General features: G+C 41.2%; 1 protein-coding gene across 2 annotated transcripts in view; it reads right to left on the bottom strand.

The window, feature by feature from the left end:
• The window catches only part of Chst9 (carbohydrate sulfotransferase 9), a 212,606-nt gene that overhangs the window by 44,949 nt on the left and 141,112 nt on the right, over positions 1-26,545 (bottom strand). The window contains exon 1 of one of the 2 annotated variants that reach the window (XM_033757548.1): positions 23,734-23,811. The exons of the other annotated variant lie outside the window; for it this stretch is intronic. The gene's annotated coding sequence lies outside the window, so the exon portion shown is untranslated. Of the gene's footprint in view, positions 1-23,733; positions 23,812-26,545 lie in introns of those variants that run through there. 2 annotated transcript variants of the gene reach the window in all.

Here is a 26,545-nt window from a genome sequence, read left to right as displayed (position 1 = left end):
CGCTCTACCACTGAGCTATATCCCTAGTCCCTCACGTTTCATTTTGAATCACAACTTAAGATTTTTTTCATACACATCAGCATGTACGTGATATCCAGATCAGTTTAATTAGATAATAGTGATTATAAAAAGTTAATTCAATACTTCACTCCAAGCATTGTAGAACTCAGACATCTGTAAAAATCTCCTTGTAACAGTTAAGTTTGAGTTGATTTTCAGGACAATAGTGGAGGCAGAGAATTAAGTAGAGGATCATGGTCGTGTTCTTGAGGGTAGGGGAGGAGGCCCCAGGAAAGGGCGACTGATGTTATGATGTAGAAGAATATTCATCCAGAAATGTACAGAATTTAAAACTGGCTACTGGATTTATAAGTGAAAAGAAGAAATCAGGACAACTATCAGGTTGGCAGTACGAGGTCTCCTTAGATAATGGCACCATCCAAGGCTCAGTTTCAAAGGATGAAAGAATGAGCTCTATTATATACATGGTGTCAATGCCCAGAGCACACCTGAAGATGGAAATATTGGGCAGGCAGACGGTTACATGGTTCTGAAGTTCCAGGAAGGTACGTGAACTGCAAATGTAGGCACAGAAGTGACCGAAGCACTGATGTTACCTGACACGGAGCATGAATAACACTACTGAGGGGGAAGGGATGACATGAGCAGACGTCAAACTGAGGTGTAATCAGAGGAAGAGACAGGACGAAGAGAAAGAATGGCTAGAAAGGTATAAGAAACAACGAAACGGTATCTAATAAATATAGAAGAAATGCCATAGTTAGGAAACAGTGCTGAATCCCAAGTGTAATAAATGATTCAGACAGGTACCACTGAAAGATAAAGTAGGATATTACCATTGAGCAAAGTATTATTTCATGGATGTCTTTATCAATGCAATGAAAATGTGCTTGTAAAACACCAATATCTACTGTTCACACTTTTAATGAAATGATGAAAATGGTAGCATTAAAATAGAACAGGTGACAAACATGGTATCGGGTAGACATCTTACTTGTGAGATTTCTGTGCTCAGAGTGCTCAGTGCAGTTTCTAGATGTAAATATCAGTTCATCTAAGCTATGTGATGAGGGAACACTTAGAACGCAGGCATTCCTGGAAGACAGTTCACCTAGACTCTTAAACTCCTTTCTTTCAGTGTCATCAAAGAAGACAGAAAAAAAGGAAAAATAGGCGTTCTTCTAGGCTGCAAAATAATAAAGAAACATGAACCCTAAATTCAGTGTTATAACACAGATTAGATGCTGGCTCAGGAAGAAAGTAGTTATAGAAGACATTCTTGAAACTATTAGAGGCATTTGATGTGGACTTGGTAACGGGTGACATTAAAGAATTAGGTGTGATGATGCATTATCATTCGGTAGGAGAATGTCCCCATTGTCAGAAGCTATATGCTGAAGTATTTAGGAGTAAGGGGTTAGGATGTATATAACTGCCCTTCAAATGTACACATGGTCAAATATTAGGTAGTACATGAGGCAAAATGTTAATAATGATAAATCTTGGCAGTGACCTGGTAGGTGCCGTTGTGCTATTCTTTTAGCTTTTCTTTAGGTTTGAAACATTTCATGATGAAAAGTTGGAGAAGGGTGCAATTAATGTGCTAAGTGTGACATGATAGGATTTGAAAAAGTCCTCTTTTTGACCAGTGGGGAGTTTAGTTTTACATTTCAAAGAAATGGTGGGAGCTGAAGCCAAAAGTCAGTGATTCTGGAGGTACAGAACAGGAAACGGGAAACAGAAAACAGGAAATAAGAAACAGGAAGGAAGGTCTTCACAAATAAAAGGCAAAAGTGAATTAATGTAGAAATTTTGACAGAATCAGTGACCTTAGAAATTCTTTCTGGGCTGAGGAAAAGAAGCCTGCTGAGGAAAAGAGAGTGAACATACAGGATGTGGTGATGGAAACTTCCAGAAATAGGTCCTGGGTGAGTGGGTGGCAATAGATCTAAGGCACAGGCTTGGTTTTGAATGGGAGAAGGCACTTGTGATTCTCCAACACTGAAGGACAAGGGGGCAGAGGGTGTGAAATGTAAGTTGAGAGAGAGCATGCCTGAGGCTAGGATTTCCTCCAAAAATCTGGAGCAAGGCAGCTTGTGGAAAAATGAGAGGAGCAAAGTCTTTCAGAAGGAAGAGAAGCGTTGGGATAATTATTAGCAGGGATGGACTGCTAGGCCCATCTAAGTGATGAAAGGTCCTTCTCATGTTGGAGACCATGATTTCACCATGGTGTGATTTCTTCATTTTTCTATGTAGGTGATGGGAAAATATCAGGGTGTAAGGGGCTCAGTGGCCCCAAGGAAGCATAAATCTGACAATGGTCAGTGAAGGAATTGAGAAAGAGCCTGGCTGAAAAAGAATTCAAAGAATCATACCACAGTGATATATGCACACCCATGTTTATAGCAGCAGTTTATAATAGCTAAAACTTGGAAACAGCCCAATTGCCCATCAACTGGAGGCTGGATAAAGAAGATGTGGTTTTTAGATAAAATGAAGTACTATTCAGCCATAAAGAATGAGAAACTAGAGAAATTTATAGCTAAATGGATGCATATTGCCATACTCTTAAGTGAAATAAATAGGACACACGTGTAAATACTGCATCGTTTCTCTGGTATGAAAAATGAAAAGTGTAAGGTTCAAATTCTGTAATTGATAATGTGAAATAAGAAGAAAAGAGCTAAAGGAGTAGGGGAAGTGGGAAGAGTAGGGGAAAGAAAGTAGGGAAAAGAAAAAATATGAAAAAAGGAAAAAAATGGAAACAAAGTCTTTATAAATAGGAAAGGGTGGAGCAGGTGAAGGGAGGGCAGGGGTATGGGGAAAAAAATAGGAACCCAGATCTGTCATGTAAAGGTACAAGATCCAAATGATGAATATAACTGTACCGTATACCTAAAAGGTACCAATAAAATTAATGAAGGAAACAACAAAAAAGAGTCTGACTGAAGACAGAAAAAGTGCAAGAACGGCTGGATAAAGGGCCAGAGATTTCCAGGAGGCCACAGAGCACTTAGGCAGATTCATGAAGTGCCCAGAGAACAGTCATAGCAAGACTGGGATCTCTGCATTTCGTATTTCTGACCGGGAGCCGTTTCAGGTAAAGACAAGTTGTGGCTGTGAGACCGGGTGACTGAAGCTGTGCTCAGAGCTCACTGGGATAAGGATTTCCCTCCAGAGCTGTAACTCCCCGGAGTTCCAGGAGCACAGCCTTAACCCCAGTCTCCACCAGGAGATCTGGCATTCTCGCCAGAGAGGGCTCCAATTTTGTTTTGCTGCCATTTGTTTTTAATTTCCTTACTCAAATTTTAATTACCATACTAAATTTCTTTTTATCGCACTAAGAGGTCTTGGGAAGAGCCAAAGGCGAAGCATGAATCCCCCTTCGAGGGAATTTATTCCGAGGAAGTCTCAAGGGCCAACAGAAAGCCAAGTGTGTGTGTGAGAGCCAGGCTGAGTCAGTGAAGACTTGAGAACAACCTGAGAACAACCTCGTCCCAGGAAGGGCCAAAGAAGTCGGCATAATCGTGCAGCGTGACTCTGCAAGCCAAACTGGAAATAACGGGCTGGATGGATTTAATGCAAAGTAAGTGACAAAAACATTATGTATATTGTTAATCTATTTTTATTGAGGGGTATATATGTTGGGGACAGTGCTATACATAGCTGGGTGAGGATTCATGGGTGGTTTTTTCTTTTCGTTTCTCTGTACATTCTAATTTTCTACAATGAGTTATACTACACGTGTAATGAAGAAAACCGAGCTTCAAGGAAACTGAAAATGTGACGTAAACATACCGGCAGCATGGCTCTATGACATGAACACTTTATTGACTTATTCATTGCTACTAAATCAATGTTTGTAGTGAAGAATTTAGAAAACATGGATAAGAGAAATAAACAACTACCTGTGGCCCTGACATTGACAGGCAAGGCCTGTGTTGTGCTTTGGATGTGGTTTGAGTGTGGGTTTCCTAAAGGTCCCTGCGTTACAAGCCAGGTCCAGAGTGGCGGTGCTGAGGTGCGATAGGACTTTAAGAGGCGGGGCCTATGAGAAGTCAACGGGTGGGGGGGGCGGGAATTAATGCTGGTCCCTTGGAGCGAGTTAGTTCTAGGAATCAGGTTTTAACAAGGGGAGGCCACCCCACGAGTGTCCCCTTCTTCACGTGGCTGGTCGCCTTTCTCTTTCTCTGCCCTGTTGCCTGCATGCTGGTGCCATGCTTTTTGTATCTTCCAGCCATCTAGGCTGTATGCCAAGTAAATGTCCTAATAAAGTACCGTGTGTTTTGTTTGTTTGTTTGTTTCAGCAGCACAAGATGACCACGGAGAGCTTGTTTACATCTCTGGTACATTCCTCCGATAGTTTATTTTTACTTGTCAGAAATGGTGTCATTAACACATGTAGTTCTAACCACTTGTTCTTTTCACACATAATCTTTGTATGCCATTGGACATCCATCCTTCTTCTCTGTCTTCACGTTCTGTACCTTGTTCTGGGGGTCGCGCCTGTCATCTAGAATGTCATGGGAAACACTGACAGGAACACACCTTTGGCTCATATCCATGACCCTTTCTTAGCACACATTTCTGGAGGTGGATTTGATAGATTAGAGAATGTTACTAAATGTCTAAAGCTGATATTAAGCGTATTGCTGAATGCCTATTTCCAAGCATTTTTGTCAATTCTGAATTTAAGCAAAAGTGCCATTTGAGAACACATGCTATTTATGCATTTATGACAATTTTTTATTTTCATTAGAGAGGTTGAACATATGTCTAACCTTTACTGCATGTTGGTCTTTTCTTCTATTCATTTCTCTGGCTTTTAAAAAGTCCAATATTCCTCTTGGTCCTTGTCAGGCTCCTGAAGGGTCAGGGCTACATTGCCCATTGCTCTCTCAAAGCATGGGAAACTTTATTTTGGTGGAAGAAAAATAATTTCATTCAAAGCTAGAAATAAGGAGACAGGAAAGCCTCTTGTTGCTTCAACCCTCTGTCTCCGGGTGCACAAGGGCTTTTATTGCAAGGAAAAGCAGTGGGAGGAATAGAAGGGAGAATAAGACTTCCTGGGTCAGCATCTGTGTCGCAGTTAGTATGTGCAAAAGAAACATATTTAATGCAGGACACAGAAATTTACAGACAATATCTGCTAAAAGTGCAGGAGATCCACCTGTGGGCCAGCGGTCTGAAAAATCCAGCAAAGCCTGGAGCCCAGGGCAATGCCCCGAATGATCCTGTATCAGGACCCTGAGGAATCTGCTCTGGAAGCCTGAAGGGTATGCGCTGGGAAAGCCCAAGGGTCAGAGAGTCTGAAAAGGCGGATGCTAAAGCTGAAGAATCTGTGCCGAAAGCCAGGAGATGACACCCAAGGAGAGGGCAAAGACCAGCGCTCCTCTGAAGAGAACAGCAGCCATCCCGCGGGAGGAAGCAGCCGAAGCCCCTCTGAGGTAAACCAGCCACGATGAAGCTCTTCCAAGGGAAATCAGTGGACCTCCTCCCCCGCTGTTCTCCTTTTACACCATTCTGACAACAAGTCTCCTAAAGCGGGTCTCCCACACCGACAACCATGCTGACTCAGTTCGGCTGCGTTTTCCCACTCAAGTCGACAATCAAATGACCACGGCAATCTGCATGTTCTTTGCAGATGTGCTACTTTCAGACAGATACACTGTTCCTCACAGGTCCCTTCTTTGGAGCTGAGGAGAGGAAGGAGGGGTGGGTTTACATTCTCAGCACGAGGAAGCTGGAGAAGCAGTTTATCTCTAAAAAGATCCTGTTTTCCAAGATCCATTTTATTCTCTTGGCTACAAATACATTAACTTTTGCCTATCATGTCTTTTATGAATATTTTCCTAACTGTTCATTCACCTTTACTTGTTTACACTACTTTGGCCATGCAAGGATAAAATAAAGACAGCAATGCCTAGTATTTAGCGAGCACTTAAGCAATAGCACCGTGTTAGGCACTAGGAATGCATTCTTCCCTCTGTCTTCCTGGCCTTCTTAGGAGATCAGGCTGCAAGGATACTGTACATGAGAAAGAGACGTTGATGTACCTAAGACCAATCTCACAGAGGGAAGGGATGAGCCCAACCCGCTCACCCCTGCCCCAGCTCAGTTCTGTTCTGGTTTCTTCTTTCTTCTGCATGGTGCTCGCAAAGGCAGAACTTGGCAGCCTTTAAAAATAATAATGTCAAATTGGCACGTAATGCTATAGAGCAATATCCGCATTGTACTCTCGGCACAATATGTATAACTAGAACGCTTTAAAAAGTACATATCACTAAATATAAGTGAAGCAGTCAGAGGAAATAAACTTTAACACTTTGTTCTATGTAGGGCTTGGTGGGGAAAGGAGTGATACTCACTTTTAATTTAGCCACATCTGTTTTTTTTTTTAACTTTTTATTTGGAAAATGTCGTGCGTGTATTTAAAGAGGACATATCTGTGTTGAGAGAGAAGGCATGGCTTAGGTTTTGAGTATGACTTTTCTTTTCCACACAGCAAGATAGGCAACTGTGCATTCGACCATTTGTCCAGCCATCTATGATGCATCGTTTAAAAGCCTATTTGTGCCATCCTTGGGTTGGATACCAGCTATACAAAGATGGGAAAATTTAAACAGTCTGTCCTTAAAGACTAGCAGGAAGATAAGCATAGACAACTGCTGGGTGACAGCTCCATAGGAATAAGGCAGAGTATGAGTAGGGCATGAGAGGGCTGCGGTGTAGCTCTGTGGTGGACTCTCTCCTGTTGCTAACCTGGGATCACTGCATTTTCAACTCTCACCACTCCTACCCTGTATTTTGGAAATATTCCCTTTCTAACCCCTCACTTTGATTTATCCTAACCTGAGCATGGCCTCTGTTTCCCCTGGGACTCTGACTGATAGATGGTGGCTCTGGCCTGGCAGCTGCAGCCTAGCTGGGCACTGAGTAGCTCGAGGAAGGTAGAATGGCATCGGACAGCATCAGGACACTGATGCATTGATATCCAGAGCACCGCAGAAAATATCTCTATAGGTGCCTGCTGTCCACAGGAGCAAACTGGGAGCTGGCCAGTGGCTGGTGGTACCATGTCCCTGAGTCAGGGAGGACAAACTCAGAGGACTTCTAGAAATCACGGGTGAGACAGAAGGGACCAGGAAGAATACAGTTGTCTTTATAATTACAAGAATATTTGTTTGAAATTCTAAAACTGATGCTTTCTGAGAAATACTCATTATTTGGATGAGAAAACTAAGGTGTTATGAATTGAACTGGCCCACTGATTCTTTCTTTCAGCCAGTATTGAGGGAATACTATGTACCAGCTCTGTCTGTGGGCTAACGAGTGAGGGAAACAAACAAGACCCCGGTTCCTCATGGGGCCTGATTAGAATCAAGCTGCTCTGCCTTGAAACACAGTGTTCTTTCCACAGATTCAAGCTGCCTTCCAGAAAGTTCTGGACAGAATCTTCCTTAGCCAAAACATTGCTGGAAAGACCCATTCCTCTGCCACTGCCTGTGGGACTGTGGACTCTGAGCTATATCCATTTCTCATCTTCCGGGTGCACACTTTTAGCTGAGCTTGGCAGCGTCTGCAGCCGTCCAGGTCTCTGCTTCCTGGTAAAGTCATCACCAGGACTGGGCACAGAGGCTAACGATCCTGCTCAGTAGGAATAATGTTTCTAAGAATACGGAAATGGGAAGATTAGCTGCCTACAAGCTCCCTCATCTGTTCAAATGGAAAAACATCGAGGAACCTGAAGGTGCTAGGCTGCAGGAATTCAGACTTGTATTTTTAAGAGCATTAAAAACAACAACAAAACAGCAAAGCAACTCTTTACATGATCTTCCAAATGTAAATATCTATTTCAGTTTAAAGGACATTCTGTAGTGGTAGATTGTAGTGATGAAGAGCACAGACCAATTTTTCTATTTATTGGCCATGTGACTTCAAATAATTTATGTAATATCTCCATATCTTGATTGATTTCTCTAAGATGGAGATGATCAGAATAGTCCTTCTTCATAAGGTTTTCTTGGTGACGAAAGTGAGATAATTTATGTATCATACTGAGCATGGTGCCTGGCACATAGTAAATGCTCAATAAACAGAGTCACTATCAAGTCTGGGATTATTCCCTACACTCCTGGGAGGTAAAAGGAAAGCGACTGCATCTGAGAAATTTCTAACCAGAACAGCAAACTCCTGGCTTTTCAAAAGGAGCATTTTATGTAAATTTAAAGAGAAATCATGAACTTCATTTAACCTAAGAAAATAGATGCAGAAGTGAGGCCCTGAAGTACTAATACAAATTAGACAGCATGTAGTGAATTTATAAAGCTTTATAAAAACCAGAGACGGAGCCTAAATCTGCATCACTGACGTTAATCTATTGCTCACATTTGACTTAGCCACTAAGACATCGGTGCAAAAGTTACACACTCACCTCCATTCTCTACATGTGGTGGGAGGTGGAAAAAGGTGCAAAGCTGTCTTGAGGAAGGAGAAGCTGTGAGCATGAAAGCAGAAGAAGGCTAAAGGAAATGAGCAGTGTGGATGCTGGGTAGCACAGCAGAGCACAAGAAAGGAGCGGCAGCAGCCATGATGAGGAAGGTGTCACGTGACCAGCGCACAGGGCCTGGAGGAGCTGGGAAGTCTCTGCCTAAGGTCAGAAGAAAGCCAGGGCACGCTGGCCACACACTGCAGCTAGCACATAAGAGGTCTCCACTTGGTGCATGTTCAGAACCGTGATCTCTTACTTTCCTTCATGACTTGCAGCTGACTAAAGTGAGCAGTTTCCTGGGAGACTATGAAAACAATTTATAGCTTAATACAAAAAGTCATTCATCCCCACTGCCTTGGGCCGGGCCAGGCATTATCTGGGTTTAGGGTTTCAGCTGATGGTGACTGGGTTGTGAACCTCAGTAAGCGTCACCTGTTGGGGGTCATGACCTGAAGCTGCACTATGCAACCTGCAGTGCCTTTCTCAAAAATACTAACTCTAGGCAGTGGGGCTGGAGCCAGAGGAAGTGCTATTCCACTTGCAGGAGGAGAGCAGTGTTTTCATAACTATGTGAAAACCTATGTGAGGAAACCTGAGTGAACGGACAACACACTATTGGTTTACTTCTGTAATGTTCTGGGCTTTTAATAGCTTGGCACCCCTGGGCAGCAGGCCATCTGGCTTACCCCCTAGTATGGTATGACCCTGGCCTGTAGCACGGGGCTTTGGCACTGCAGACCTGAGTTCAAGGTCTGGGGCTGCCACTCCTTAGCTGTGAAATTTATTAAACATCCTAAGCCACACATTGCAGAAGAGAGACCGATAATAATAGAAGATATTTCATGGTGCTGTTGTGAAGACTAAATGAAAAATGTATCAAGAAGAACTCACTGTGTGCTCATTTTCTTTTTTACCCCTGTAACAACAGTAACAGATACCTGTAAAATTAACAGATTTACCTGGTGGCCAACTGGTAAGTACAGTGAGGGAACCAGAAAGGAAACACATAATCATAGAATGAGAAATGATATTGAAATGGACAGCGGAGGAAAAACAGTGACAACAAAACCCCCTGGGACCCTAACTACCACCCAGGGAAACAAGATTTGCAATTAAAACAGATCAGATGTGAATATGATCCACCTCAGTTCATATGCTTGACGGTGTGGTTTTGTAAAAACAATTTATTCATAACACTGTTTTAATTTTCCATGACTAATTGTTTTTGTCCCTTTCTGAAGTCCCAGACATTTTTAGCTCATAGTCCCAACTGATCATGTAGAGTGGGAAAAGTAAGTCAGGAAAATTCAACATTGTAAATAATTCTCAGTAATAATTTTTCTGGTAAGTTTTAAAAGGTGGAATGCTTTATGAAAACTGTAACAAACATTGCCAATAATTATAATTGTGAGATATTTTCATTTTGTCTAAAGAAATCTCTTCTAAATTCTTGAATAAGATGAGGCAGAGTAAAAGGGAGTTAGAGTCTTAAAGAGTGTTATTGTTATTTTAGACCCAAAGCAGAAATAGACATTGATTTTAAATTGCAAGAGATCCATCACTGGTGATTTCATGTCTGCCTTCAATTTTTTTGAAACAAAGCAAAAAAAAATAGGTAATGCATATATAGTACTTAATTTTTAAACAAAATCCTTGATACAGTGCAAATGTTGTTTTAGAATCTCTTTCTCACCAAACATAAGTAGTTTTACACTATGTATATGTACTGGTGATGAGGTTATTTATAACTGTTTGACCTTCCAGTGAACTGGCCACTGATCATAATTTTAACTGCATTGTATTCCATTGAATAGAAGTTCCATAACTTTTTAAGGCAATAACCATTGTATATATTTAGAAATTTCTTAGTATATACCCTGTGTCAGTGAATCTGCTTGTATCTTGTTGACTCTCACTGGCATACTCTTGTTTAAATACTTAGACTTGGAATTAGTTGAAAAAAGTGTGTGACTTTTATTTTTTTTTAATAACAAAAGGACCATGAAAAGGTTACACAAACTTACATTTCCACCAACAAAGTGTGGGAGATTTTTGTGTCACTCACATCTCTAGCTGTTCACTTTATCAAATTTTGAAATTGCTGCCACTGTTATTACATGGATTTAATTGGCATTTAAAATTATGAGTGAGGCATATTCTTTTATTTGTAGTAGTCGTTTACATTTGCTTTTATATGATTTTCCCTTTTTCCACACATTTATTTATTTTGTTGCTCTGAAGAGAAAATAGATATTTGAGTGCCAAATTCTAAACAATTAATTCCACTTTCTTTTGAGCTGGATCATGGACATTTTGTGTGTGTGTGTGTGTGTGTGTGTGTGTGTTTGTGTAATGTTTGTAAAGTAAATGTATTAAATGCCCTATGATAGTGTATCTATTTCATGCCATTCTTTGAAAGGTGTTTCCTCAAAATGGTCTATTTTCTTGCAGTACTTTTAGGATTTATTATTTTTGATACCTATGCTTAATATTTTGATACGCTTGAAATTAATTCTGGTAATATCTATAGATATCTATATCTATATCTATATATATTTTTTTCCAGATGGCTAGTCAGTTTTTGTCTACAGTATCGACTGGAAAATGCATCTTCCCTCCATTGCCTGCTTCCTTTACTTGCACAAAATCCCTGACTAGAACCAAGTCTAGTTTCAACTCTGTTCTGTTCATTCCTCTGTCTACATTTGAATTCATATAGATTCCTGTTTCAATTTATTCCAAATGACATGGGGAGCCTTGGCAGGGGTCAGAACAGAAAGTTAACATGGGTTCAGTGAGCTTTTCACATCATCTGTGTTGAGGATGAACCTTTGGAGAATAAAGAGGGGAGGCGAGGGGTGTGGGTGAGGAACCAGGGCACCCAGGTGCGAGCAGGTGGCAGCTCACACGGGGACAGTGCTGTTCCTTGCGTGGGCTCTGATTTCGGTGTTCCTTTCAAGTGTGTGTTTCATAACACGGTTTCAGTTTCAGATGCTGCCTGGCTCTGAGAATGAAATCCTGTTTCTTCCCATGACCTCCAGGATGGCCTCTGCCTTCCTCCTCCCTCAGCTTTGCTGCTTGTTCACCAGCTCCGGCCACACAGCCTTTCTTCTGGTCACATGATGACACTGAATACTTCCAAGCAGCATGGGTGCTCTCTTCACCTGGCTACATTCTCTCCTTTTCTGTGTCTATACTCAGATGTCTCATATGCAAGAGGTTTTCCCCAAGCAGCTAGCTTATAGAGCCCTCTCCTGCTTATTCTTGGTTACATCACTCTGTATTTCTTCCATGGCCATATCTGCAGCCTGCAATCCTGTCCCTTACTTAATTCCTCGTTAACTCTCTGTTTCCTGCCACTAGAATACAATCTGTACAACCGGACAGCTGGGATTGGCTCCCTGTTGTTCTACGTGGCATTCTCGGACAGTGTCTGGAAGAATTACGGCCACGGCAATGTTTGTACAAACAGACGACAGTAGTCTTTTCCTATCTGTGGTTTCTCTTCCCAGGTTGCAGTTACATGTGGGCAACCATAGTCCAAAAATACTCAGTGAAAACTTCTGGAAATAAACAACTTATAGGTTTTTAATTGTATACCATTCTGAGTAGTGCTCCATTTGCCGGGAAAGAGAATCTTCCCCCTCTGTGACATATTTGCTCTGTGAACGTTACAGCATTATGTCCAGTTTTGGGCATCCCATGGGGTTTTGGAACACATCTTTCACAAATAGGGTCGACTGTGATGAATCGGATGTCACAAAGGGTGAGTGGGTACCACTGAGACAAAGATATGTAGAAGGCATGAAGGGAATTTGAAGAGATGTTCAAGCATCTTATAAAAACTAGAGGAGCTGATGCTTTAGATGGGAAAGTGTCTTTTGAGCACCAGATTGGATACCATTACTCTGACCTTGCTGGACATGTGCCATAATCTGGTGTCATAATCTGTTGTGTGTGTGTGTGTGTGTGTGTGTGTGTGTGTGTGTGTGTGTGTGTCTGCTTTCTCCACCAGGGACAATGTGCTATTTTCCCTGGTGCCTAAGAGTGTGATAAAATACTGATTGTGCCAAAATATTCTGACTTCATATCTTCAATCTTTCATGCTGAGCCCTCTCATTAGACCCTTATTGAATGTAAAATGCTATTATGAATCTTGTAGAGCCCTCATGAAAAACACTTTGCATGCATGTCATGATCTTTCGGACACACTAGGATGTTTCCACTGGAGCTACCATCTGGGATGTACAGTCTATTTTCTCTGTTCTGTTGTGTTCCATCAACTCATGGCACCATTATGAAATCTGACGTACAGGATTGGAACTATGATCCATGTCAACTAAAGGAGGTATTTACTTCCTTTCTGAAGTTGTAAGATCTGATACAGTTTGATATGAAAGAAATAGGAATTAATAAAATTAAAAGCAATATTCAGGAGGAGTCATGGACACTAGCAGGCAGTAGTAGGAATGCAAGATTCTTTAGCTTGGTTGGAGACTATAAGTGAGACGAAGAGGCAAATGCACTGCTTTCTCTGCTCACTACAGATGTGCCTCTGCAAAGAGCAGCAAACACCCAGGGAGCGAAGTTTAAAATGCGTGTGGAAGGAATTGGTCACAGAGGACCAAGATGTGAAATATGTTTTTTTCTAAAACTTATAACCATTTTTTAATTGGTTTCCTCTGAAAATCTATACTAGTGATTTTAGTTCTAGGTTAAAATTTTGTTTCAGGGCTGGGGATTTAGCTCAATGGTGTCACTGCCTGCCTCAAAAGCACAAAGTCCTGGGTTCAATTTCCAGTGGGAAAAAAATTGTTTTAGGTTAAAAATTAGTTTCCTTCTATGTGTACTGTGCATGAAAGCTTTTGAACACTTGCAGCTTCCCTGACCTCCTCTGATACCCCCTCAGCACCACAAAGAAGGCAGAACGAGCATTGCTATTTTCATTTTACACTTAATGGGAGAGAGAGGCCCTGAGCTCTGGGCCCTTTGCTATGAGCGAAGTAGCACAGCTGCAAACTTGGGGTTATTTTCATAACACACTTGTGTCCTATCTGTTGTGTTTTGTTGTTTCATCTACTGTCTTATTTGATGAGTTCCCCTGGCCAAGATTTCAGGCAACAGTGATATGAGGAAGTGGTATCAGGGGTGGTGGCAAGAGGTGGTAAGGAAGGACAGGGGAGGGAAAGGAGCCTGGATGCAGCCTGATTTCTGGGGGAAGGCCCCAGACGGCTTCAGTAGCTTTTCAAAGTAGTCTCAGCTAGGGGCAGAGGAGCTGGTCTTTTGCATTCTCACTGGCTCCTGTTGTTGTTCAGTTATGGGGCACCCTCTACCACCCCAGTCTAGCAGAGACTTTCCAAAGCTCTCTAGCAATGCTCCTCCGGGTGGATGGTAGGAGAGCTAGCACAGTGGAGACGTTCCAACGGTGTACCTTCATCAGGAGGAAAATCACCACGTTAATAGGAAGGAAAAAAAAAAACAATTTGAAATTTTAAACTGCTACCTGAGTTAAGAAATCCTTTCATTCTGGTGCATTCTTAGGGCATGGAGTTATCTGGGCACCTTCTTTGAAATCAGAATCAGACAAAATTATAGCACTTGGACTCTCTCCCTGAGGAAGAGAGAGATTCTGAAGAAACTCGTTTAGAAAAAGGAGTTGTGGTCAAGGCTGGCCATGGTGTCATCAAACTGATAGAAATTAATTCTACTGGGCCAGGGATTTAAAGGAGTGGTTCCACCACCTGCTTCGCAAGCACAAGGTTCTGAGTTCGATCCCCTGTATCAAAAAAAATTATATTGACCCATTTTTTCAGACAAAAGACTAAGCCTAGCGGACAAAGGCTTTAGCCTCAAGCTCTGTGACGGGCGAAAGGCACAGCCTGGATGTGAACTCAGATCTCCTGATGCTCAGAGACCTTTCAAGGGCCCCACAGACAGAACATTAGGAAGCAGCTTTGCTTGGGATCTACAAAAAGGCCAGAAGGGGAGACGGGGACCCTCCCTGACTCTGATAGTCACACACAGAGGGTGAAGCTCTCAGATACTTTCAAAGTCCTCGGGCCTGGACAGGAAGAAAAGTGCCCCATAACTCAGCGGTGACGCCTGCGGGGTGAGGCAATATCACGTGCATGTGAGAAGCTCCCAGAGCACCACGGAGGAAGGAGGCTGGGGGGCAGAAGTGTGGCATTGCCCCCAAGATGGACTTCAGAGTATCAACTGTGATCTGGTGGTACTTAGCATTTCAGAGAGGAAAACAAATCCTTGCCCTGCATTTCCTTGCATGCGTCCATCTTGCCTTAACTGTGGCACACATAAGGAATGACTTTGATGGAGGGGAACATGAGAGGCAGATGTGCCTTACCAGACTCCTATGGACTGGGGCATCACAGACTCATGTTATGAGAAGTTCGATGTGCATAGCTGATTTTACTGTCTTAAATTTCTAAGGAAAATGTGCTGCTGCGTAAAAAGTTACTTGTGAACATAGAAGCCCATTTAAAGTGTATTGAAGTTAAAAAAAAATGTTTTAAACAAACCCAGATGGAAGCTGGGCTAGAAAGAAGATTGGGTCAAATACAATAGCAAGTCCAAAAGCAATAGCCTGCTGCAGGGAGTACAAATCTATCCGCAGTTAGTCTAAATGGAGAGTGACCTTTCACTACTAAGCCTTGAGCTTAACGTTGGCTGTAGTTATTGGAAATCATTTCCAAAGGTCATTTGTAAAAAATAGGAAAAAAGGTTTAAAGATACCTCCATGCGTGTAGAAAGCCAAGTTTGCAGCACTAATCAAAAGTACTGTAATAGGGGAGAAACAATTATTGCAGGGATGTGAAAATAATCTGAAAGGTCTAGGTCACATGGATACCAAATTAATTTTCTTTCCCTATCCCTTAGTAGAATTGTTTCTGTGTGCATTTCTAAGGTATTTACCAATACCATGCGTACCAGAGAATATGCATCATTCTGCTTACGAGGGGCCCATTCACGACCATTTCTTTCCTTAGATCAGGGATAACATTACATTGAAGCCAAGTAGGGAACGTTCTCATGAGCAAAAGTCTGACTCTTATTCCAAGCGGTGTCACGTCACCGGAGGTTTTCTTTCAAAGGGCACATATAGCTGAAGTCACTAGGACATGGTTGTGTGCATTACCTTAATAAGTTAAAAAGAAAAAAGAAGCTTCACAGGCTCAGCAGGAGAACAGAAATACTCTTACGCTCATCAGTGAATTCTAAACGAGTCCCCGTTTTAGATGCAGGCAGGAGAGCAGGTATGTGTATGCATAAGAAATAAGTCACGCTTTGATGATTCTCAAAGACATTCTCTTTTCTGTGCTTTTCTTTCCTAGTGTACAGTGATGGTTAATGTAACAGTGATTTTAAGAATAAAACAGAAATCAATACTGTTATTCTACTTTACTTGGGAATGTCTGTCTTCTTTCTCCTTTTTTCCCACTGTTGTGTTAATGTAATTTTGATTTGGCTCTTATTAGATTCCTTAAGACAATGATATTTGCTTAAGTGATTTGTTTAGGACCTGTACGTTTATTAAGCATTATGTGAGAGTACTAATAATCCTTGTATTCATTTCTCCAACAAAAGATAGGGGGCATCTCCTCTATGCGAAATCTCCCCTGGCAAGAAGGCCAATAACAAGACCGAGCTTCAGGGCTTTGCAACTTTGGTTGCTTTTGTTAGCGGGAGAGAAGCCACGCCCACCACTTGACGTCTGTGACTGGGGTGGAGGGGGGCGCAAACACTGTGCAGAAAGAAATCCGAGTTCCCGTGTTGCTTCTAACGCTTATAACCAGAGGCAAGGAACTTCATCTACGTTTTAGGTTCTTCAACTGTAAAATGAGGGCAATAATATCCATCCAACCTACCTCACAGGGCTGTGGAGAAAATAAAATAAAAACTTCATGAAATGCTTCATATATTTCCAAATGTAATGCAAATGAATTCATCCAGGGAATGGCATATTTGGTGCGGGGCTGGTGCTGTGCAGGGGGCTCCTCTGCCAAGTGACGGACTGGAGAGAGCCTTGGCTTTGGTCAGTCAGTGTTTTCTAGGTGACTTACGTGACACGGCCCGTCTCTGATTTTGTCGTTAACTTTGAAGGACTGGGGCCTGTAGGTTTGGGAACATTCTTGGAAATGTTGCCCTTCCTCTTAGCTGAGCCCTCTTGTTTACCAGAGTGCGGTGGTGACTGTTTCCCCCTATAACACGGCAACGCTGTGCGCCTCTTATCCTCCTGCTGACAGCCCTCACAACTTTCTTTCATTATAAAAGCAATATATGTTTGCAGTAGAATATTTCGGAAAGGCCAAGTAGGAGAAATGAGAAAAATATCACCCGTAAGGCATCCACTAACACTTCAGGTTATATTCTCTCTCACTTTCACTCACTCTCTCTTTCCTGCAACTTCTCTATTTTTTGCGGGGCGGGGGGGAGCTTGGTTTGTTTTTTATATAGTTCAGGTCAAGCTGCATATGCACTGTTATAGGCTCTTCTAATTTCCTGCATAATATAATAAAAACATAATAAAGTAAGGGATTTTCCCTATTTATGCTTTCTTTTCCTGTCTTTTCATCTAGAATTCAAGTCCTACAGCACTCCTCTGGGTAGCTGCTTGTGCCTTGCTGACTGGATGAACAATGACCTCCTAAGCAACTGAAGAACATGTTTCTGGCACTGCTGAATCCCTCATTTTCCCTGGGAGAGTTAAGTGAATCTTGTATCCCACTTTGCCAGAGCCTCTCCAAGTAGCAACCATGTCTATTTGCCTCCATGTACACAGAGCCTGGCATAGATTGCTCAAAAAATATTCTTGTGGAAAATTGCCTATAACCCATTTCCAGTGAGTTGATAAATTGAGATTTTTCTTCAAAACCTCTCTGTTGTCATTTTCCATATGATCATTGCAAATAACTATGAAGTTAACATTATCAAATATAACTTGGCACATTTTATGAACTAAAGATTCAAAGAAGAATTCATGGTCTTAGAATTTAATATGAAGTTTGACATTGTCACCCAATTAATTGCTTTTAAAGAAGTTCTATTGATTATTGCTACTTTTAGAATATATCCAAGGACTCAAGACTCCATTTATATACCAGAGATACCTTCTTCCTCCAAAGAAGCTTTGTTTCTTTTCCATTCTGTCTGTCATGCTTAGGTGGCTTTTCTGCATTTCTTTATAACCCTCTATCATAGAGTTCTGATGCTTTATTAAATGTAAGTATTCACTTGTCTTTCTCCAAGACTAGGAGCAAATGTCATTAATTTTTTCCATCCCCCATGCCTATAAATGTAACAGATTCTTAATACATTGTTACTGACTGTAAGGTACTAGTGCATAATCCAACTATACCATAAAATGGGCTCAGGCATAAGGATAACAATGGCAGTGGTTATTATGTATTCAGTGTAATCTGGAGCACAGTGAGAGAGACAAAAGAGTTAGTGGGATTCTTTGCTTTAGAAATCTTGACAGAATTAATGTTCAATGTGTGCTATTTTGTTCAATTATTCAAGGACTCACACACTGGATTCAGGCAGTTCCACAGCTCTAATGTTCCCTTCTCCATCAACCTCCCTTTGCTCCATTTTTTACACCAGCTTTCCTTTCTCTAGAAATTCCTATGGTTTACCACTTCAGCATGCAGATTCAATTACTGGTAGTGCTGCCTAAGGCAAGCAGTTCTTCTATCAGTGTTAAATCTGTTAAGAAAGAAAGTCCACACTTTTCTTGGGAAAAAAGATTTTATAATTTATAACAGTTAATAATGAATGTTTTACCAAGGGCAGAAAATGAGCAAAGTGGTATGAAAGAGGTTATGGGTCTATTTCATAGCAACCCATTGGCAAAAACAAAAGTCTGAATCCGCAGGTCTTAAATTCCAGTGCAGAATGGATGTGTAACAATTAACGGATCTTAAAGAATATGTGTACTGTCTGTGCTCAAAATGTTGATCAACAGTTATCTGTATGGAAATTATCTTTAAATATATAAGGAGAGTTCCATGAAGCTGATGGAAATAGTTTAGGGCCACAAGAGGTTCGCTTTTCTCATTTTCACACATCGTCTACTGACTGTTGGAATACTGCGTTTTTCCAAGTTTCTTAAATTAAGATGTGGATTGGGAAATTAGAATTGGTTGCAGATTGAATTTTACACTTAAATAAATGTTCACCTTTAAAAAAACGCACAAAATAACAGTAAGAAGCAATTAAATGTTCCCTTACAGAGCCCAAAACATAAAAATACATAACCGGACAAGATTCCTCACACCTCAATATCAAATTTAAAATAGAAAAGCCTTGCTCATGACCTATTCAGAGAGCAGCTAATTTTGTAGGAGGCTTCCGTCTTCATTCCATTCTCAAAAAATAGCCACTCCTGTCTGACATCAATCTGTGTGTGAATTCCTGACTTATTTTGCTGCAGCAAGGGTTTACTAAGTGGCATATTTTAAGTAGAGAGCATCAATCATTCCAGTGTTACTAATTTTCATTGTAACGAGCCCACAAGAATGAACAGTAAGGTCCCTGTCCAGGAATACATGTGCTATCCTGCTGTTGATCACCAGTAAACTCAAATTGATTTTCAAACTCTGGGTACTTGCGTCTGGCCCACAAACTCTGCGGGTATAATTTCTGCAGGCAATTACCCCACTTTAAACGTGTACTCCACTTTGCCCTTGGAGTTAACAAAGACTTCCATGACATAACGTTGTAGATTGGATAGAAGCAAAAGCATAATTATAACTATTCAATTTAAAGCTAACTCCAATCATTTGTCAAGCTTCTTATCTTTGTTAGAAGATTCACATCTGCTGAATCCAGTCCCTGTTTTCTTCCATCCTGTCACAGCCCTTGTTCAAGCTCATATCAACTCTCAGTTGATCAGTATCAACATTTAACTGGTCTTCTATACACCAGTCTCCCATCCTCGTCTTCTACTTCCCAATCAACTCTCCTTGCAAAAGTCAGAATGACCTTTGGAAAAGCAATCTAATATGCTATTTTACCTCCTTAACATCATTCAGTGGTTTACAGATGCCTTGATGATAGAGTACAAAAGCCTGCCAAAAACAAACAAGATCCACAAGGCTTGTTAGACTGGACTCTGTCTAGGGGCAGTGAGGGGCTCAGTCTCTAAACATTTAAGAGATTATGCTGAACCACTTCCTAGTCCCATCACCCTTATATAATTAGAAAAGAAGAAGAAACAATAAAACAAACACATACACGCTGTAGTTAAGATAGTTTCTTAAAACATTTCTGAAAACAAATTATGGATAAATTTATCAAAACTAAACTTCATTTCTTCTGCTTTGCATGTCCTCGAAGAATGTGCATCCTTCCTCTGTCAACTGGGATATCTAGAACCACAGTATCTTCAGCAAAAACCACCAAGGAAATAAAGCAATGGCAGCAACAAAACCCCACATATGCTATTAACTTCCTCTCTCCCTCCTCCCTCCATTTCTTTCTTTCCTCCTTCCTCTTCTAATAAACTCATGTAGTAGCCTCTATTAGAACCTGGAGACACACAGTGAGTGGGTTATTGTGACTGGATTCCAGCAGCTCACAATGTGGGAACACTGGGAGAGGCTTACACAAGCTTTGAGAATTTTCCAGTCTCGAACACTTCTCTTGGCAGGTACTTCAGTGACCCCTGAGACTTGGAAGTCTGTATTATTATACTTCATTGTAGAATTCTTTCTCCACATGACAGCTTTTCGAGTATTTATTCATTACTTAGAATTATGTAATTATTTTTTAACATGACAGCCTTTCAAGGAATACAACTAAATAAAATTGTATTGAACACCTGCCATATGTCACATCCTGGTACCCCAGAGGCCTTTCTATTAAGATGCTCATAGGCTAGTGGCAGACACACAATTACAGATGAACTATGACAAAGCAAAACTTGCTAAATGTTGGTTAGGATATGGAACAAGAAGAACTCTTATTAATGGAGCAGTGTGAATTATATAACCATCTGGAAAACTCTTCAGAGCCAGTATTGACCAATGCTGAAGATACGCCTTTTTCACAAGCTAGAAATTCCACTTCTAGTTGTACAGCTACCAAAGTGCTCACACGTTTTCACCAAAACATTACTATGGCACATCTGTACCATGTCAACTGACACGTAGAAGACTGTGGACTCAAGAGAAAAACTGGAAACAGGTCTAGTTTGGACCTGGTGTGTGTCTTAGACTTTTGATGGTAAATATAAAACACACAACTGATTCTATGAATAGTGTGCAGAGAGCAATCTGGATTCAAATTTGATGATGCATAGCATGAGACTAGATGAAGCTGCCATGGCAGAAAGTGAAGAAAGGAAAAAATAGCATTGGGTACTTTGTCTCTAGAAAACAAAGGACAGAGAGGGAAGAATCAAGGCAGCTGAGAAACACACAGCAGTGAAAGCAGGAGATGGCTGTGCCACCGACATCCAGTGCAGACCACGTGGAGGAGGGAGTGATCAGGTGGACCAGCTGTTGGGTCTGATAGACATGAGGACTGAGGGTCACCCACTGGATCTGGTAATGAGGTGATGCTTGGTGACCTGGAGCATTTTGTGAAGGAACAGCTGTGAAATTGTTGTGGAAGGGGTGATAGTTTGCACAACTGGTGAAACACTGATTCTGGGTGTGTCTGAGGGTGTTTCCACAGCAGGTGGACCTGCGGGTCAGAGATGTGAGGGGGAGATCCGCCCTCACTGTGGGCAGCGGGCATCTACCGATTGTCTGGGGGTGATCTGGTAATGAGGTGATGCTTGGTGACCTGGAGCATTTTGTGAAGGAACAGCTGTGAAATTGCTTGTGGAAGGGGTGATAGTTTGCACAACTGGTGAAACACTGATTCTGAGTGTGTCTGAGGGTGTTTCCACAGCAGGTGGACCTGCGGGTCAGAGATGTGAGGGGGAGATCTGCCCTCACTGTGGGCAGCGGGCATCTACCGATTGTCTGGGGCCCCAGCTAGACCAGAGAAGTAGAAGAAGGGGAAAGGTCACTCTCTGAATCTTCCTTCCACATGTGTCTAGGGTTAGGTTCTTTTCTTGCTACATTTGAGTATCGGACTCAATGCTCTGTGACCTTTGAACTCTGGCCATTGTCCCAGCAATCCTCTGGGATTCTTGGCTTTTGGCAGGGGATGGAGGATGCACTATCTGCCTTCCTATTACTACTGTGGGATTTTTCAGCTTCTATGAGTGCATGAGGCAATTCACATATTAAATTCTGCCATATACATCTCTATATATCTACACACACAAACACAGACACACACACATCCTACTGGTTCTGTTTCTCTGGAGAACTCTGATTAATGTACAAAGGTTTTCAGAAAGAATTGACAAAAAGACTTGCAATGAGCAGTAGTTGTGGGGGAAAGTTTTATTAGGGAAAGATATTGAGGATAGCTGGAAGAGTGCATGTTTATATGCCGATTCAGTGAGGGGGAGAACTGGTGTTATTTGTTACTTATTTTCCTGTTCATGTATGAATATATGATTTCATTCCAATGTTTGGAGATTCCCAGAAAGTTGGGACAAAACCCACATGCAGATTTTCACTTTCTCATGATCTGTGAAGATGGGGCAGGGCCAGGAATCCCAACTCATCTAGTGGACAAACTTTGAACTAGGAGCCAGTGATGGGGAGAAAAGCAGACCACAAGTGACAGGAACACAGACACAGAGGGTTCAGAGAGGAAACTGCTTTTTCTTTCTTCAAAGGATTTTATGTTTGTTGAGAGTAAGGATTGACTCTCTTACTCAGCTTTGAAACTTCTGAACATAGCACAATTCCTGACACAAAGTAAAAGCTCATTAAATATGTGATGAAAAGCTGCAAAGCAAACCAGAACATCTACTTTGTTTTGGATGAGGCCTGTTGGAAACTGAGGGGAAAGTGCAGAGATATTTTGTCATGAAATAAGAAACTGTATTAGTTTATTAGAGGCTGCCATAACAAAGTGGCACAGACTAGATTGCTTAAACATCACAAAATTATTTCCTCATGGTGCTGGAGGCTGGAAGTCCAAAATAAAGGCTGGGCAGTGTTGCTTTCATTATAAGGCCCCTTTCCCCCAACTTATGCATGGCATCTTCTCCCTGTGCTTTTACACTGTCTTCCTTTCCACCTGTGCAAGTTTGCTGTCTTTTCTTTGTGTACAAATTTTCTCTTCAATTAAGGGTACCAATCAGAATGGATAAGGCTCCTTCTGAAGGCACCATGCTTAACTTGATCACCTCTTTAAAGAGGCTATCTCCAAATACATTCTTATTCTAAGATGCCAACATCTCTCTTCTGAGGCCCATAGCACTAGATGTCAGCAAAGAATAGGTTGTCAACTTGATAGGCTTGAGAGTGACCCAGGAGATCAGCAGTGAACACTTCTGCATCGGTCTCTGCATTAGTCATGGAGCTGTGACCTTGGAGTCTGTGCCTTGCCCTTTGCCCTTTCTGCTCCGGCACTGTTCCTCTGTTCCACTTTGTGGTAGCCATGAACTAAGTAGATTCCTTCTTCTGGGATGTTCCTGTCTTTGGGGCTAGTGGATCATGGACTGAATCCCTCAAAACTGTGAGCCAAATTGAATGTGTCTTCCTTTAAATTGAGAGTGTCTGGGATTATGACCCGGAGATGAGAAAACTGATGAATGCAATCATGTACATTTCCTGCATGCTTATCTTTTGTGCTTAAATCGTCGTAATGTATCCTCTGGAAGCACGACTCCAAGTCAGCGACATAGCTTCTTGGAGGGCTCTAGACACAGGAAATGAAGGAGAGGAAAGATCTGTTCTTTGCCAGGGCTTATGTAATCACTGGATAATAGTTACAGTAACAATAATTCTACACAAGAAAAAACCCAACCCCACAGTGAGTCTTAAAGATAGGAGGAAGGATTGCCACCCTGAAGTGTGTTAGAGACTGGGAAATATAATATTTTTCAAGACAGGTTCAAGGATAAGAACTTAGGTTGAAATACTGTTTTGGGTTTCTGTCTAATAGTCTTTGTCCTTTCGCAGTGTGTGGGAGTTCACACCTGTGTGCTTGCTCTGAGCCATACTTTTCTACTGTCAACAATAATCCTACATGAATCTTTTTAAAAAGTCCTATAAGTGCCTCCCACATATACAGCATTTTTGTTATCATTTTAAATATCTTAGCATAATAAGTCATAGCACTGGCCTTACATTCTGAATGCCTCTGTTCTTGTTTTGCCGTAGCACTTGCTAGCTGAGTGGGCAGAATGCTTCTGTGAGTTTCACTTTTTTATCTCTGAAAGGAAATAACATCAGATCTCACTGAGAGGGCTGTAGAGCGCTTAGGATCTCCATACAAATCTGTTGCTCAGCCCATTTTAGGGGCTAATGCAGAAGGATGGAAGAAATTCTTTAAATAAGCAATTTTGCAGTGTATAAAGACAAACTTATATGTACAGAAAATGCTATTAGTGCTATGCTATTTAGGTATACAATAAAAATATTCCAATATCACCTATATTATCTATTTTAAGGCATAATGACTAGAATATAATCCATTTGTCTAACCCATCTGTGAAGGTTTGATTACTTGACATATGAGCTCATTTAAATGGATTCCCCTGGCACGGAATCAGAGAAGGAATCATTATTCCATGGTGATCTCTTTCTACACAGTGAAAGATTTCCAGCTGAGCTGCAGGTGAAGAGATTGTCTCATTGTCTTGCATCATTAAAGTATAGTTATGAATCCCAGGGAAAGAGTCCTTGCAAACCAAGTTAGAAACATTTAATGAATAAAGGGGTAAGGCACTGTCACCCTGTCGCCTCCTCAAAGTTCCAGTACTCTAGTCTTGTAGTACCATGAAAAATTAACGTGCTACTGCTAATTAACTTTCTCTGCACTCAGCACCTGCCACTTTACTATGTTACTTACAAATCCTGGGAACAAGCTCCAACCTTCATTTTTCTAGTCTAACACAAATTTGTGTCATAGGCCTGTAGTCAGGTTCGCTTTTGCATACTTTCTGCCATTGATTTTCCTCACAAAGCACATCATTTTATACCATAGAAGGAATCCTGAATTATAAAAAGGTATTATTTTTATTTTAAATTTACATTCTACATTACTGGGAGTATGGATTTGAAATGTCCCCCAAAACTCATGTGCCAAAGGCTCAGTTGCCTGCTAATTTTGCTTTCAGAAGGTGACTGAATCATGAGAACTCTATGTTCAAGTGGATTAATCCACTGATAAGATCATAATTGAATGGCAATACTGGGAGGTGATGAAAATGGAGTGGACCTACTCGAAGGAGTGGATCGTGGGGATGTGCCCTGGGGAACTATATGTGGTTCCTGACCACTTCTCATGGTCTAGCCTTTTCTTGGCCTCTTGGCTTTTTTTGCTGCCATGAAGTGAGCAGTCTCTTTCTGCCATTCCTCTCAACCACGATGTTCTGTCTCACTTCAGGCTTACACCAATGGAACCAGTTGAATATGGACTGAAACTTCTGAAGCCATAAGTCACAATAAAACATTTCCTTCTCTAAGATGATTTTCTCAGGTATTTGCACACAGTGATGAAAACCTAACCCCTGGCTATTTTATAACTTTTAATTCTATCACCATCAGGAGGAGCGGTTTCGCCAGCCCTGGATGTAGATGGTTGCTGCTGAAAAGCACAAGACCAAGTGAGAGATGAAGAAGAGCTTCTCACCTTCCATGATGTAGCAGAGGCTGATCTGGCTGAAGCCCTTCCGCACTTGCCAAATCCCAGTCCATCTGCCTCACCACTGCTCCTCCTCTGGGTCTTCCCCATATTTTATTGTGGCACCTATGCGGCTGGGGGTCACTTGTTGGTTTACACAACTGTACTCACTTCTGAGAGTAAAAACCCTACCTCTGCAGCATCAAGACCTGGTACTGGTTAGACGTAAAATGGACATTAAAAACTTGATGACTAATGTATGGACAGGGAGAAAAAAGAGAATAAAGAGTGAGGGTATAGAAATGAGAATATAAAGAAACTCAGAGAGACTTTTATGTCTCAGTTTTCTTTTAAATTCATACCAAATGGGAGAGAATTTCCCATAAGTGTTGGAAATCCCTGCTGGGACTATATGGGAGAGGGACCTTAGAGGCCACACTCCTCCCCTGCAGGATAGTGAGGTGTACTCTCCGTGACACCAGTGGGTTTTCTCTGGGGTCGTGGAGGTCTGGCCGTTACTCAGCCCCCATTTCCCTACAAGTCACTCTGGTCATTGTTCGATTTGAAAGAACTGAAGCTACTTTTCACTTGGGAGAATATAAATAAAAATCTGCTTCGGCCCTTAAATTTAGATGTACAAGCTTTCTCTTGGGAAGGAAAGCAATAACATCACAATAATGAGATTGTGCAACAAGCTTTGAAAATGCTTATACCACATTTATACAGAGCAGTATTTGCTCACACTTCAGGTACCACCTTCACTTTATGGTGTAAAGCCAAGGAATAGGTAATAAATACAAGCGTAAGTTTATTGAAACCATTTTTATTGCTTTTTATTTTAATAAAAATACTATTTGCCTGTTCATATCACATTAAACTGTAGTATCCAAAATATTCAACCTTGGATTTTCAAAATCAATTCTGGCAGGATTTACTTATAACACAATAATTCATTTTTCCAAAGCAAATAGCACCATGATGGAGTGTGTTCTGATAACTTGTATTCCAAGCATGATATTAGATTTTTATTTTATATTATTGAAACTGCCTTCATTGGGTCTCACAGAATTCATTTCCAAAGGTAATTAAATGTTTCATAAGATCAAACTCAACATTTAATTTTAAATTTAAATAGAACAAATAAAAATTTTAAAGTTTATATAAAGAAAAGGTTGGAAGTTTGAGAAAGTAACAGATTTCATTACACTGTACACGATTTTCAGTACCTTGAGAAAGTTGCATTTTTCACTTTAATTTCTTGAATTGTAACCAATGAGAAACAGGGATTTTATAAGTATTATAATTTGTAAAATA

Source organism: Fukomys damarensis, unplaced genomic scaffold (assembly GCF_012274545.1).
Source record: "Fukomys damarensis isolate Sample0158 unplaced genomic scaffold, DMR_v1.0_HiC HiC_scaffold_30, whole genome shotgun sequence".
In the NCBI taxonomy this organism is placed as follows: Eukaryota; Metazoa; Chordata; class Mammalia; order Rodentia; family Bathyergidae; genus Fukomys; species Fukomys damarensis.
Note: the sequence above shows the minus strand (reverse complement) of the source record. Positions and strands in the feature narration are given on the sequence as shown.